The sequence below is a fragment of the Thalia democratica genome, chromosome 1 (genome assembly GCF_965202585.1).
Source record: "Thalia democratica chromosome 1, ktThaDemo2.hap1.1, whole genome shotgun sequence".
Lineage (NCBI taxonomy): Eukaryota > Metazoa > Chordata > Thaliacea > Salpida > Salpidae > Thalia > Thalia democratica.
The window spans coordinates 82,912,776-82,929,143 of NC_139165.1; positions in this window are offsets into that span (position 1 = coordinate 82,912,776).

A 16,368-nucleotide genomic window follows, 5' to 3' on the forward strand; every position below is an offset into this window, starting at 1 on the left:
AAAAGAAGAAATGCATAATGAAGCTTTGCAAGTAAATTAAAAAGTCTACAAACAAAGAAAAATTTATGTACAAATTACAACTTTTTAATGAAAAACTAAACTTGCTTAGTACAGAAAATAGTTACTACTGAATGTCTACCTAAAAAACTAAATCTAAAGTCTAACTTTGCAAACATAAATACTTAGACTCTTACTTTTCACCTTTGAACTAAAATTCATTCTTCTCTCCTTTTGGATGATAAATTTCTCCATCACCTCTTCTTTGAAACTAGTACAGTTTTTAAGTAAGTCCCTACCAATCGAAATTACACTCAAATTTAATTTAATCTTGACTGACCCATGATGTTTCTCAAAAATGTTTTTATCCTTTTCAAAGATGAAAATGTTCTTTCAGCTTTTTTTTTGTTTTTTTAGTTTGCTCCTTGTATAATAAATCAGTGTAATCTCTGGCCTGACCGGTTGTATCTAAAAGTTTAATTGGAAGTTTTAAGTTTATTAAAGAGTAACTATTAGCTTTCTAAAAAACTTAGAATAAGAACAACATGTAAAAAAGTGCCTATACATTCCCCCCCTTTACCCCTCACTATTTTGCACAATTTTTTTAACAAACTTTAAAATTTTTATTAACTTTTTTTCTAAACTTAATGTTTTTTTAGAGGTTTAAAATTCAATACTTTTTTAAGGGTATCTTTTCTGTATTTGAATTTAATTTGTTTTTCATTTTGATAACAGTATTTTTCTCAAGAGCTCAACTTTATAAAGTTTAGTTGGTGAGGCTGTTGAACTTTTCAAGAAATTTAAAGATAATTAATAAATATGTAACCATTATAACTGTAAAAAATTGGTCAATTAGTAATTATGTCGCCATAGGGGTAAAACACTTATTTTAACTTTAAATAAACTTGTTATTTTCAGAGTAAAAAACTAAAACTGCTTTAGTCAGCCTGAATATTTTCTAATTTGGTCAGTTTTAATTTATCTTAGGTCATCTTGAATTTTTTTAACATTTCTAAGTTATCCTGATTATGAGGCAAGGCAACCATGTTTCAACAATTTTATCTAAAATTTTTGCTTTGTTTATGAAAAAATTAAACAAAAAGTCATATAAAGTAGACTAAAATGTTAAACTACTCTAAGTAATCAAAGTTTCTTGGGGGGTTAGACCAATATTTTAAGTTAAGGCTATTTATTTTATCTAAATATGTGACTGTTTCAATAATAATAATTTTTATCTAATATAAATCTAAATTATTTTTCTGTAAGAGTAAACTAGAAGTTTATAATAAACTGCTTAACATTTTTTTTCAGAACTCAAACTTTACATTTAAATATGATTTAATCAAATATTTTATTAACTTTATGATTACAATAATCAGTTATATATAAGTTTATGTATGCAGATTAAAATAAAAAATCGAATTTCTTAGACTTTGGTGATTTAAGTTTCTTATCTTTTTTTTTTCAAAATATTTAATTTATGACAAGTTTAAATTTAAAAAATCATGTGAGTACATAAACTCAAGTTTAATCCTTTGCAATAGCTTAGCTTTGTTTTTATTTTATGTTTACAATAGCTTGTAGATGATACTTAAGCATGTCCTGTTTTAGGGAATTTTCAACTTAGCTTACTTACCGCAAGATATTGATTTTGCGGTAATTCTTGAAGAAATTTTGCTTTTTTGAGTTCATTTGCGGCAGTCAGCTAAGAGTTTGCGGCAGTGAAGTGGGCAAAATGGTCGTTTTCTAAATTGGAGTTTTAAAAGAGATTTCGTTTTAAAAAATAACTAAAATATTATAGATAATTAATTTTTTCCTTACAAAATTTCCAGGTGGTGCAGTTGCGGCAGTGCAACACCCCACGCGACGCCCCTGTTATACACCACAGCTGATGTTACAAAGAGATCAAACCGAGTTGAAGAGAGGTATTCAATGGACAGAGGTGCTTAGCGCCTAAAACTGGTCAGATTGGAGAGACGGGCAGAAAAATCAGCAGCTGATGGCCGCCGATGGAGTGAACACTTATTAAAACTTCTGACAGACAGTATTATCTACTTTTCACTATTGTATAAGCACTTATAAGAACCATTTTGAACTTAAAAATAATACTATCTAACAATGTTGTACATTTTGAAAATTAATGTTCGAAAATTTTGCATTAACATTTTGTAAGAAACACTTATAAATGTTGCAAGACCCAACCAAAAGACTTCAATTGAAGACTTTTAGGTACGGAAATGTAACAAAATATGCTTTTTGTTGTATTTTAAATGACCGCCAGGGGGCGTTAGACGATTTTATATCAAATTACACTATAAAACTTTTAAAATGTTTGTGATAATGCTCATTAGGCCCTAGCTTGCGCACTACGCGCAGCTCGATATGTTGTTCCTTATTTTTGTTTTTGGCTCAGTTAGCCATAAGATCGCGCAAAAAGCACAATAATTTTAAGAACTTAAGACACTGATTGAATTTAAGAACTTTGTTATGATTGTCATTTTATAAGAACTTTATCTTTATTTATATAACTGTATTTTAAAGTACTCAGTTAAGCTATAAGACCGTGCGAGAGGCACACGAACTCATTATAAGAACTTTTTTATTATTTTCGTTTTATAAGATTTTGAAGCTTATTTGCATGATCGTATTATATTGTGCTTAGTTTAGCCATCGTTGTGCATGAAGCACGACATATATTAAGACTCTGTATTATTAGTAGTATTTTTAGTAAGACCTATTTTGTGCTTAAGATTGTGTCATTAAGACACTTTAAAAACATTATTAAGACATTTTAGTTTGTAGAGTTTGGTGTTTACTTTTTGTGTTTATATTCGCAGTTTTATTCTACTGATAAATTGGCTGCTTTATTATTTCTACTTCCTAATTTTCACATTAACATCACGTTTTCAATAAACTCACTTCATTAAAGAAATTATATATATTAAGTCTATTACATACTTATTAATTACCAAGTTAAACCTAATGAGTAAGGTAAATTCAGTAAAAACCTTAAGAGCTAAACGTGCTAAGCGTTTAGCACAAAAAAGGGGACTTCCCTCAATTAAAAGTAGTTTCTACATTAGGCCCTGGAGGACTACACCTGTTTGTATTCCAGAAAGCTAGAACAAATTCATTAACATAATAATTTCTTGAATACTTTAATAAAGTATCTTATTAGTAATTAGTCTTTCACATGGTTGCCTCTTAAAAAGCAAAAATGTCTGAGTTGTATCAAACCAGCCTAAGTTTATAAAAAGTTTAAAAAGCTAATAAATAGATGTAAATCAAGCTTAAATACCTAATTAAAATATCATCATTATCAAGAAGTACACTAAGTGTAAGAAAATAAGAAAAAATTACAATTAGTAAACTACACTACAGTCATAAAAACTATTCTGAGAACTAAAAGATTTCTTTAAAGTGTTTGAAATAAAAGTTTCACATATACCTGAGTTTTCAAGCATTTAAAATAGCCTGTTTGTGTAGCAACCCAGTTAAAACAAAGTTCAAAACATAAAAAAATAACAAAGTAAATAAGTTACATGCCAAAAAAATATAAGTCAGCTGGTATGGACAATTAAGTTTCTTAAACAAATTTAACAAAAGTATAAAACTTTATCGAGTTATTAGCGAGGTAGAAAAACTTATTTTTTATAAAGCATTATAGCAATTCTTTATCTGCATCAAGAATATTGCATCTAAAAATAGTAGTTGTAAAATATATGACGAACTACAAAAATAAAAAAACGTTAGTAAGGATATATTGCGAGAAACGATAAAAAAACAAATCACCAAAGTTAGTTCAAACAAAGCACATGATTATCTTAAGTAACTAAAGAATGATCAGAAAAAAACCATTAAGGCAAGTTATAAAGTAGCAAAATGTATTACTTAAAATGAGATACCGTTTATAATTGAACACTTTTTAAAGAATTTATGTAGGCGGTAATAAAACAAGTTTATTTATTTCTTCAGTGGCTACAAGAAGTCGTGTTTAGGAAATGCATTAAGGTTATAAAGTCGAATAAATCAAATTAAGATTTTAATCAATCTGTTAACATGAGAACACTCATAGAAAAACTATTGCTGATCTGAGAATTTTTATTAGAGATGTTTTTACTAACTTTGACATTTTAGTAGAATTTTTTGGTTTAGTTCCAACGCGAAGCACAACAATTGGTAAAATTTTACAAGTAAAGGTGCAATGCACCAATAAAAAGTTTTTGGAAGTACAATTCCTTCTTTTATTTTTAGTATAAAGTTTAAAAAAAGTCTTTTAAAATGTATCAATATCAAAAATTACTGTTAAGCTACTTTAATGTATTTTTTAATAAAAAAATGTTTCTTTTGTTAAAGTTTTTGTGTCAAATCGAAATTTCATTACTTTTCTTGTAAAAGTTGTTTTAGATTCCAAGTTTTTTAAAAGTTTCTTAAATTCAAGTTTTGTTTAAATGTTTTTAAGCTCAAATTTTCAAATTTAAAGCTTTTTCGGTATTCAAGTTTTTTGGCAACACTGATTGTTCACACTTAAATGTACCGATAATATAGATAATATTTTGAATTATATCAGCTGCAAGACTTAAAATTTGACATATATTATAACTCAAACTAGCACTGTGGATTGAGCAAAACATACATCATAAGCTTAATTTGTCATTCTTTCAAGCAAAAAAGCCAGCCTGAATCAACAAAAACATTCCTGATATCTTTGTATACAAAAAGCAATTCTAGTCAAAAACTAGTAAAATGACTTAGTTGGCCTGAGATTTGAAGTCTTCAAATAGTCTGAGTGTGTGTCAATGTTTAGTTGTTTATTTGCTTGAATTTGAACTATTTTAATTAACAATGTAAAAACTTATTAAATTTACCATCCCTAAGTCTAGTTTAAATTAAATAGGTCCAAAAAACAGTAATTGCGTGTATTGATATGCAAGGCATAAAAGTTAACTTAGTTTGACAAAAACAATGTTTGAAAAATGAAAATATACACCAGACAAAAACTATTTTTATGTCTTATATGTTGTTTTAAATATGTCAGTAAAAATTTAGATACTACATATAGAAACAACAATGTTAGAAAATTATGCATAATCTAAACTTAAACTAACTAAAGTGTTAAATAAAAGGTGGTTTAAAATATAAGCATCTTTTTAAGTTTGTGTGCATAGAAATTAATTTAAAGTGCAAGGAAAACTTCTAAAAATGATAATGTGTCGAAACAAAAATCAAATAAACCTCATTTCTTATTACTATTTTATTTTTAATGTTTTTACACTAAAATATAACATTAACAAATAAAAAATCTATCAAAGAAACTTTGGTATAGAAAATATTGAAAATGAATACCTGAGCTATAAAGAAATGACACTTTAGATAATTACTGTGCATTACTTTTTACAAAATTCAAAACATTTGCATTTAGTTTGTTTAATAAATAGGTATTATGTAACTAACTAATTGAATTAAGCACTCGTTACACTCCTTTTTCAGATATTTACTTGCCGTTGTAAAAAAGAAGTTATCATGAAACTGAGAAAAATATCCTGTTAGAATGCTAATCTGTCTTTTTCACATTTTTAAACTAAAGCAGTAATTTCTTTTAATCATTTTAAAATGTTGTACAGAGACTTAAAACCAAACTAATCAAATTAAATCGAATTACCGAAAAAAATTTAACTTGAAATATGTTTTTGCTCAGCGGGCCACATTTACGTGCTCGCGGGCCACAAAAATTTCTTTCGCGGGCCGCATTCCATTCAAAAAAATAACGTGCTCGTGGGCCGCAGATTTACCCTTCGCGGGCCGCAATTGGCCCGCGGGCTGCAGTTTGCCGACCCCTGTTTTAGAGGTAAAGAAGTTCATATATGTGTAAGGTTTAATTCATAATAACTATTAAAAAGAATTTAAACTTTAATAATAACTTTATTACATTAGACAACTAGATAAAATATAAATTTACATTAAAAATGTTTAAAATAATTTTTATGCACAAAATAACAGATAACAGATCGAAGATAGTTCATCTTTACTCAAAAGTGCAAAACATCAACCTGACCATTTTATATTGTCACTTATAACTTTTTTTTATATTTCTGAAAAATCTAGATTATGAAAGTTAACTCTTACAAATATAAAGTATATTCAATAATATTTATTTTATTACCAAAAATGTAATTAAAATTGCATTTTTATATAAAAAATTCAATATATAGCTTAAAATCTCTGTACACTAAATCATTTCAATACTAGGTTTTATTTAGAAACATACTTATTTTGTTTTTTTATGTAGTTGTTTAATACAATACTTTTATTTCATAATATATTAAACTAATCAAGACAAAATAGAATAGTAAAACATTAATATTTTGATGTACCACATAAATAAATACTATGTATTTATAAAAAATAAGCAACGAAAAATAATTTATGACACAGTTCTTAAAATCATTTAGTACAAATAGAAGCGCTTACTACAAATCTAATTTACTTTTACACATTATAGTTGCCTTTAAACTTTTAAAATGAATTTACGAGACACCAAAAAAATTTGCTTACTAATAAAGTATTTACAAAATCCTTACTATTCTAAAACTGCTTTAAAAGAAAAATATATGTCAATGACGTGTAAACCTTTTCTTCTTAAATGGAAGCTTATAATCTTGTATTACGATATGTATGTAAACCACCTAATTTCACTGAATAAGCTTACAGTTAACTTAAGTTGAAATTTCTTTTTTTATTCTTTTGATAACAGATTTTAAATTAATAATGAACAAAAACTAAACTAAAATTAAAATGAAGTTTAAGTTTTTTAAAAATTCAATTTAGTATTTTAAAAAGTAGGTTAGAAAAAAATTTAAATAATTTTTACGCACAAAATAACAAAACTTAGAACGAAAATAGTTCATCTTCACTCAGAAGTGCAAAACATCAACCTAACCATTTTATATTGTCACTTAAAATTTTTTTTTTCCTGAGAAATTTAGATTATGAAAGTTAACTCTTATAATATAAAGTAATCAATAGTATTTATTTTATTACTAAAAATGTAATTAAAAATTGCATTTTCATATAAAAGAATCAATATTTAGCTTAAAATCTCTGTACACTAAATATTTTCAATACTAGATTTTACTTAGAAAAACTTTTTTTTGTTTTATTTAGTTGCTTAATGCAATATAAAAATTGATAAATTTCAATAATCAAGACAAAGTAGAATAGTAACACATTTATATTTTGATGTACTACACAATTTACACAATGCATTAATTGTAAAAAAAAAAGCAAAAAAATAATTTATGATAGAGTTTATTTAAATCATTTAGTAAAATAGAAACGCTTACTATAAATCTAATCACTTCCACACACTATAGTTGTCTTAAAACTTTTAGAATAATTTATAAAAACATTAACAATATTTTCTTACTAAAAATGCTTACTAATCTAAAACTGCTTTAAAAGAAAAGTATATGTCAATGACGTGTAAACACTTTCTTTTTAAATGGAAGTTTATAACTTAGTAATACGATATGTATGCAAACCAATTAATTTTTTTAATAAGCTTACATTTAACTTAACGTGAAATTTCTTTTTTTTATTCTTTCGAAACCAGCATATACTTTTTAATAAATAATGAAAAAAAACTAAACTCAAACTAAAATATAGTTTAAGTCTTTTTGAAAGTTTACTTTAGTATTTTAAAAAGTTAGTTAGAAAAAACTTTAATTTTCTTAATTAATGTTTTAATCAAATGTAGTTGTATTGAAAATTAGATTAGTTTGGTGGTTTTAATCTTGTTATAAATTTTATGTCCATTTACAATTAAAATACTAACTATATTTTGATACTAACATGACAATTTTTAAATGCATTTCAAAGCAACTACAAAAATAATGCTTACAATATAGGCTAAAACAAATATTTAGTTCGACGAACACAAGTAAGCAAGGTATACAACAATAAGAAGTTAACCACCGAATTCTACCGCGCTAAAGGGTTTATTGTTAAAACTGATTAAGTGAAATTAAAAAGGTCAAGTTTTATCAATTATACAAACAACTTCAAATAGCGATAAGCATAAAAACAAAAAACTATAATTTTTTATACTTAAAGTAAAAAAGGTAATACATGGTAGTTTCATTGCGGCAATAGATAGTTTTTATTGGCTAGTTAAACACTGTCATTAAATATATCCATTTGAGTTTATTTCCTACAACTAAATAAATAAGGTTTTCCTATATGAAGACTAAAATGTTGCTTTCTTTTATCTGATGGGTATTTATAATTAAAAAAAAAAGAAGAGTTAATATGTTATAGTTAAACATGGATTTTATTTAGTTTACACTCTTTTACTATAAAAAAGAACGTGATACAGTTTTTTTTTAATGCAGCAAAAAGAGCTTAGCTTCAAGAAGTACAAGAAGCCAGTAGACAAGAAGCCCTACGACAAAAAACCATGCGATAAAAAGCCTGAGGACATGAAGCCCGAGAACAAGAAGCCCTAGGACAAAAAGCCAAAGATCATGAAGCTTGAAGAAAAGAAGCCGAAGACAAGAAGGCCAAAAAGAACCATTAATAACAATTCAATGACTTTGTGATTTATACTTAGATTTTATGAAATATTTTATCTTAATTTTTGTTCAGTGTGTAATTTTTGTCGAAATATCTATTACAGTTTCTGTCTCTTAGATTTTTTGATCCGCGCTTTAAAGTTAAGTAATATTTTAGCCATACAAACAGTTTTAAACCAGGCTCTATCCACTAATATGAAAAGTTAAACTATAATCAAGCAATTTAATCAACGTTTTGTCTTATAATTTTGAAGTGTGTTAATTAATATAAGATTTTAAAAAAAAAAAACACTTTATAAGCTTTTTCAATTTAGTTTTCCCAATTTTGAAAACCATGTTATTTATTAGAAGGAGTTAAATTCTTTACAATGTATATTCAAGATCTGAGGAATTTTATTGCTTTAGATATAAGATAGACGACATTTTGAAAGATTTTGGCATTCGGCAGTAATTGGTGAAGCCGATGTGCTTAGCATGTTTTATTACAAACACGTTAGATTTAAGATGCTTCTTTGACTTAAGCTTTAAGATACTTATGAGTATTATTTGACCACTTGTGTTTAACTGTATTTTTTCTAATTTTGAAGTATTTTGTAGTGATTATTTATCTTTCTGTGTTGTTTAGGTTGTAAATAAAAATAATCCTTCGATTAGTATATCAGTTCTAAATGTTTTATACATCTTTTCTTTATTTTATTACACATAAGCTAACAATTTTATTGAGATAAAGCTCTATCGGGCAAACTTTAGGGATTTTAAAACCAGGATAAAACAACATTTACTTGCTTGCGTATTGAAATTTATAGAAGAAGAACATGAAATTAATACAACACCAACCAAAACGCAGGAAAAAAATCTTCAATTCTTGAACATTAAATAAATATTAGAGTTCGGGCTAGGCAAAATGAGAAAACTAGATTTGAAAAATTGATCATTGTAATAGTATTATTTAGCGCGTTTATTTACAAGCAACTCCAATTTGTCAATCTTATATTTAAGCTTTTTAGGTCGCGCTTACATACAACTTTAATTGTTAGTATGCTACAGCTTTATCATTATTTAAATTGATTAAAATTGATGCAAAAACTAAATTAATGAGACATGTCCTTGTGGCTAATGTCAAACTAGAATCGATTTAGGTTAGAATTTATTTAGGTTTGGTTGATAGGGTGGACAATAACTTGATATGAGTTGGAGTTATCGAATGAGAAATGAAATGAAAAGGAATTGATATAGCGGGCTAGCAAGCGACCACTGACCATTGAAAAGACTGAAGATTATCCAAGAATTTTATTTTATTTGTTTAGATCCGGATTTGTTCTTTTAGAAAATTGATATCGTTCTACTCTGCTTCCAAGTATATTTAAAATTACGTCAGGTTAAATTTAATACAACTTTGATGTTTTGAAACTTAGAAATAAACCGAGAAGTTTTAAAACTGATGTCAAAATTAAGGCTCTCAGCAACTTCTAAAAATTACCTAAAATCTTATTGACAATACGTTTCAAGTATTTTTTTCCTTTGTTAAGATAAATAATTCTCATTCAATAAACTGCTTTAATTTTCAAAAATTCATAAGTGTTTTTAGGACAATAGAGGATTTTTTTAACAGTTGTAAATTACAAAACCTCCATCGCCGAGATATATATTTTATCTTTTGAATATATAATAAGGATCCCAGATGGAGCTTACAACAATATCTGTTTGTAGAAATATAACTGTTTTTAAGTTTTTTTACAAGCGATTCTTTTTATAACAAAAAAAAAAACTAATGTTACTTTTAAATTAAATTATGGTGTTTAATGGGTTTAATTATAAAGACATATGAACCGTTTACTATTATAATCGTTTCATTTCACCATGTATTTTCATCAGAGGTTAGTTTTGGATTGTTGTAGAAAAAGATTCTACGTAGTTTCTATTTAAAATCATAAGCATTGCACAGGTCATTTTAGATCTTTGATTACATTTTTTTTTACTTTCTTACTAAGTTTAAGGCTTTGCAATACTTATTTAAAGTTTATCAAAATAGTTTTTGTATCAGCAGTAATTTTTTGATTTAGTTGCTAAATCGTCAATTTTTGTACCTGATTAAAAACTAATTTATGTTTTGTACATATATCACTAAAAATTAAAAAAAAACAAAGTAGCAATATGGATAGTTTAAGTAACATGGAAATTTACGAATAATTCTTTTTGAAGTTTCCAATAAGGCTGTATACAGACAAACAAATCTACGGCCTGCGGGCCACGCCTGAAAATTTACGGCCTGGCAATCTTTACAAAATCCGTAAAAGTTAAATCCGGCAAGCAAAAATGAAACTTCGTTCGTAAAATTAAAATTTTAAATTTAGAGTAAGTATTTTTGAACTTGAACTGAACAGAAAAAATAAAGGCAATTTGTAACTTTTAAGGAAGATTTTAAACTAGATTTATTAAAAAAAAATATATATATGATTTGTTAGTAGTTAAAATACATAGAATAGTTAAATAACTAACGTGAATTAAAATAAATTCAATTATTTCGGCCCTAGAAAAACTTAATTATTCTACATTTGGCCCGTTGGATAATTTTTTTTGCCATATCTTTTGAATTTAGTGATTGTTGTAAAGGTATACTTTGTAAGTATAAAACATTAATGTCCTAAGAAATTTTTGATTTATATCTTATTTTATTTCCTTTTTTTTAATGTGTTTGATTAAAATTTAAAATTAGTCTGTTAGGCAACGTATGAGCTCGCAAACAAAAGTCTTATTTAATTTTTAAGATTAAAATTTTCTTGTTTAAAAAACTATATATTTAAATACTACAGATTTTTTTTAGTTTCCGTAAATTTAGTAAGAGTGTATTGCGATCAGGATAAATTTAAGACAGTAGAAGGCATACAAGAGTAATCGTTTTTAAGATATATTTACTACAATGATACTTTAGCCAATAAAAACGATGAATTTTATTTCTATATAAGGTATCATTATGATTTTAATATTTAAATGTTTAATAAGAACTACAGTACAACTGTCAATATGCACAGTGCACATTGTAGTGTATATCTTGCACAAAAATAAACTGTAAGTGAATATTTGTTATGTTAAAAAGAATATTGGCTTACTTTTTTATGTATGATATATAATGTGCTGTGATTTAATAAAGTTATGAATACTTATTTAAGTGTTACTAATTACAGCTAATTACTATCCTACCTCTTTACATAAAAAGTGCTTTATATTGTTGTTTTATTATTGTACCTGAATCTCTTTAAGCAGTGAAACATCGGTAGTACTACATAAAAGTTTATTCTAAACGCATTACCACTTTATAACCCTTCACTATTGTTTTAGCACTTTGCTTTTATCTAGCTAAAGACTTTTATAGTCTATTATATTATAAATTCATGTTAAAATCAGTACGTGTTTGTAAGTTAAACTAGCATACAAAACACCTCAAAACAGATGTGTTTTGACTATTGACGTCACTAAAAACCGGGTAACTCGAGGGCACAAAATTATTGAGCAGAAAATTTTGCACGGAGACACTTTTGCACAGGTCATTAAACATTGAAGTTAAAGAGTGTTCTGGATATACCTATATAATATATTATCTTCAATTGTTAATTAATTAAATTTTAGCTATTCATTTAGTTGAGAGAAAACAATTTTTTATGTAACAACTATTATGATATAAAACTTAATTGTTTTGTTGGTAATTATGTAGTTTTTTTTTCAAACAAAATATTTAATTGATTATAAAGCTCATTTTAATTTGATTAAAAGTTTTAACAATATTTTTAATTCATAACTTAAATTTGTTAAACTATTTGTTAACTGTTAAACTATTTAAGAAATATAGAGCTAAATACTGACATCGGAAACAAAAATAATGGTTTTCTAACTTCAATACAACTAAACACACTTTGTAAAATTTAAACTAAATATTTTTTCTGAAAGTTTAAATTTTAGTGTCGTATTCAATAAACTTACTATTTTTACCAGTAAACACACAAACTAAAATAATTTTACTACCAACATAACAAGCACCTATTTTTCTATATTCTTCAAAGTTTTTTTCTATTTTTACAATACTGACAAACTTTAGTAGATTGGTAATCAATGTAAACTTTCCACTTCTACTATCGAAAACTTCCCAGTTTAATTTTTTTAATCCACCGATTGCAAACATTTTGTTGCCTAAAATAACTAATAAATGACGATATCTTGTTTTTATCATATCAGGCAAGTTAACCCATTTATCATCATGATGATCATACGCTTCTACTGATCTAAAATTATCTTTATCTTGACCACCTGACACAACAATTTTGCCTTCAAAAACTGTACAAGCTGCAAACCTTCTTCTTTTGATCATACTTTCTATGTAACGCCAACATCTTTGTGAAAAATTATACACCAAGCAAGACTTTTTCGAGTTCCAACGATGGCAACCGCCCAACACATAAAACTCTTTCATAAAACTGCAAATACAGAAGTAGGAACGTTCATCCGGAAATGATTCCAGAAAGTCAGAAAATTCTTTAATATCCAATCTTTTAGACACTAAGTAGTCTTTAATGTCTGTTTCAGAAACTGCATAGTTCTTTGAAGTAACCAGAAAATTGTTTTCATCAAATTTATCTTCCAATGGTCGATTTGCTTCCAGCTTTAACAATCTTAAACCCGAAAGATTATTATCAAAGAAATAGTGAATATTTTGAAAAACGGAGTTATAAGCATCATTGTGATCGCAATGTCTGTTTTGGTACAAAACAGGATACTTACTAGAAATCATTTTAATTTTACCTTAAAATGAATTGATCAAGTTTTTATCCAAATAACTTAAAGTTTTGCATGCATTTACTTGACTGTTAACAGTTTAAATAACCATAAGTACATGATATAGTTACTGAAACTAATCTAATATAAACACAATAATTTTGGTATATTTGTTTAATAAATTACATGCGTCTGTAATTTAGACTAATTTCGTTAACTTATGATGTAATTAGACTATATGCTAAAAAATGTAAAATAATGTATACTATTTTTTTATCTAAGCTTATTTAATGTTTCAACCATTAATATTTTAAATTTTTGTACTACATGATTAAGTGTTATTAAAGTTGTATTTCACAACCTTTGTAACTGTTAATAATATCTTAATGAATTTTTTGTAATACAAACTAAGCTTATACATAAACTTAGAATAAAATTAATAGAAATGTTTCTATTTTATTAATCTTTTAAATATATTAAACTATTTAAAAACTTTATAATAAAGTCAAACACGAGCTACTCAATATAATTTTAAATTATTATATATAAAGCGTACTAATGTCAGGTAAATAATTTTTTTCGTTTTGAAATACATTTTATAACACATTAACAACACAACATTCAATATATCATAGCTATTATGAAATATAACATCGTTTTCTAATCAGAGTCGGTAATTAAAGGTAGGACAAACCAAAGCATTACGAACATTTTCACTTTAAGTTCTGCTGATTTCTTGTCAATAGTAATAACTTTTACAGATTTTAAATAATATTTTATTAAGTAGTTCAAAATATTTCGTAAATTTGTTTATATTTTGTAACTTAATTCAACCTTTTAAATATTCTTGAAAACTTTCTTTATGTGTTTTACGCTTTTTAAAAAAATTGTAGAGTTAATAAAAAACTTTAAAAAAACTTTCTCTTTTATAACGTTATTCATAAATGTTTGAAAAAAAATGGGCACATATATGCTTCATTAAAATATAAATATGTATATAAATAAACTTATTTTTATTTACTTTATTCTGTTGTAATATAACGACGAAGAAAACATTCAAATCCCTAAAAAAGTAAAAAATAACCTATTTGTGATACTTTCTTTTGCTCAGAAATAAAAATCTAAACACTTATAAAAATTAATTTTTCTGAGTAATTCTATATTAAATTACTGTTTGAATATTCAACATCTGAAAAACAGTTTTGTAAACTAGGGCGAGCAATTTTTCATAAAGAAATAAATTTTAACTTGAGCTTAAGACAAATTGTTATTTAACGATTGGCTAACGAACTTAAATGAAATATTGTAACATCAGTCTTTGTTTTAATAACTGAAAGCGATTGTATAAACAAACACTTATATAGACAGTTTTTTTTTTTTGTCTGCCTAAATTTTATATCTATTTTATTTTAAACAAAAACATCTAATGGTTTTTATATATTGAATCAAAAGTGTTGTATAATTCGACTGGTAACTTTTATAGCATTAATTTTGTAGATTTTATATTTTTGTAGCGTTAAAATTATCATTAAAATTTTTTTTATTCATTTTTTTATTCATTTTTTAATAACTAAGTTGAAAAGAAAAAATTTTTAAGTACGGTAAGTATTAATTCTTTGAACAGAAACTTTAGCACGTAAATTTTGTGTGGTAAAACAACTTTTAACTGAGCAAATAAATAGAACATTTTTACGGGCAAATTATAGCAAAAGACTTTTCTATCTAAAGCAATCATATAAATAATATTCAAATAATAAACAAATTGTTTTTTTTTATTAAAGCTCTTAGTTCTTATTATCAAACTCACAAAAACGTTAATTGATATCTACTTATTTATAAGAAAAACTTTTTTTTTACGGTAGTCTTTTTAGGCTAATCCGAACAAGTAACTATAAATTTTAACAGATAGACTCTAAAATTTTGTTAAAAACAATATTTTAACTTTGTTTTTTACAGTAAAATTTTTATGATAAATAGTAAGTTTGTGTAAAAAATGTTTTTATTAACTGAATATACTACTAACATTTAAATTTCATAAATTAAAAGTCGAAGAATATGTATTTTTTTCGATTACTAGTTCACCTTCAATATAAAATGGAATTTTTAGAAGAAAATTCGACATTTCAATTCTTTAAAGCCTGTTGTAACTATGAATCCTTTTATGTGGTAATTTTAAATGCTTCCAATTTAACTAAAGAATAAATCGAAGTTAATGCAAATTAAATATAAAAGTTCGTAAGACTCAAATTGTATGCAACGAATAAAACTTTTGTTTTTGTGTAATACAAATAATTTATTTTCAATTTTTTTTTTTAGCCTAATATTTGCATATATGTTTTAATAAAACTCTTGTAAACATTAACATTAAAATAAAAAGTAAGCACAAGTTCTACAAACTAAACTACTTTAATTAAAAGATAATAAAATTATAGCTAAAAATTAAAATTATTTTACTTTCTTACTAGCTTTACACTAATAATTACTGTAGTTAAGAAAATATTCTTGCTTATTTTATTTGTCATCATTTTTTCTTTAATTTCTAAAATTTAAATATTTAAGGTATGAGTATTTTAAAATGAAGACAACTAGTACTTAAAATAATCATTAAAGTCTGTTTAAAAATCGCAATTGCAATCAGGATGAATTTGACATTATATTTTGTAGAAGGTATACTAAAGAAATTACCAAATTTTGAAACTTTAATTGATCGAAATTTCATGTAATTATGTTCAGGAAAATCAACTGTAATTGGACCTCACATATATTCTGACGTATATAAGTTTGATATCTATTCACATCAATACTAATTTTTTTTATTAATCATACACTGTAATTACTTTACTCATAAAATATCCTCCTTTTACGTTATTCAATCTAAAACACATTAACTTAAACTACTGTGTTAATTTTGTTATAAAAAACTAAAAATTAATACATAACTAAAATAAGTCTTAGCTTATTCATCATAGAATAATATTTGTAATCAAGTTAGATTTACTAAAACATTGCAAAGTGGCATTTTCTGAAGTTTCTC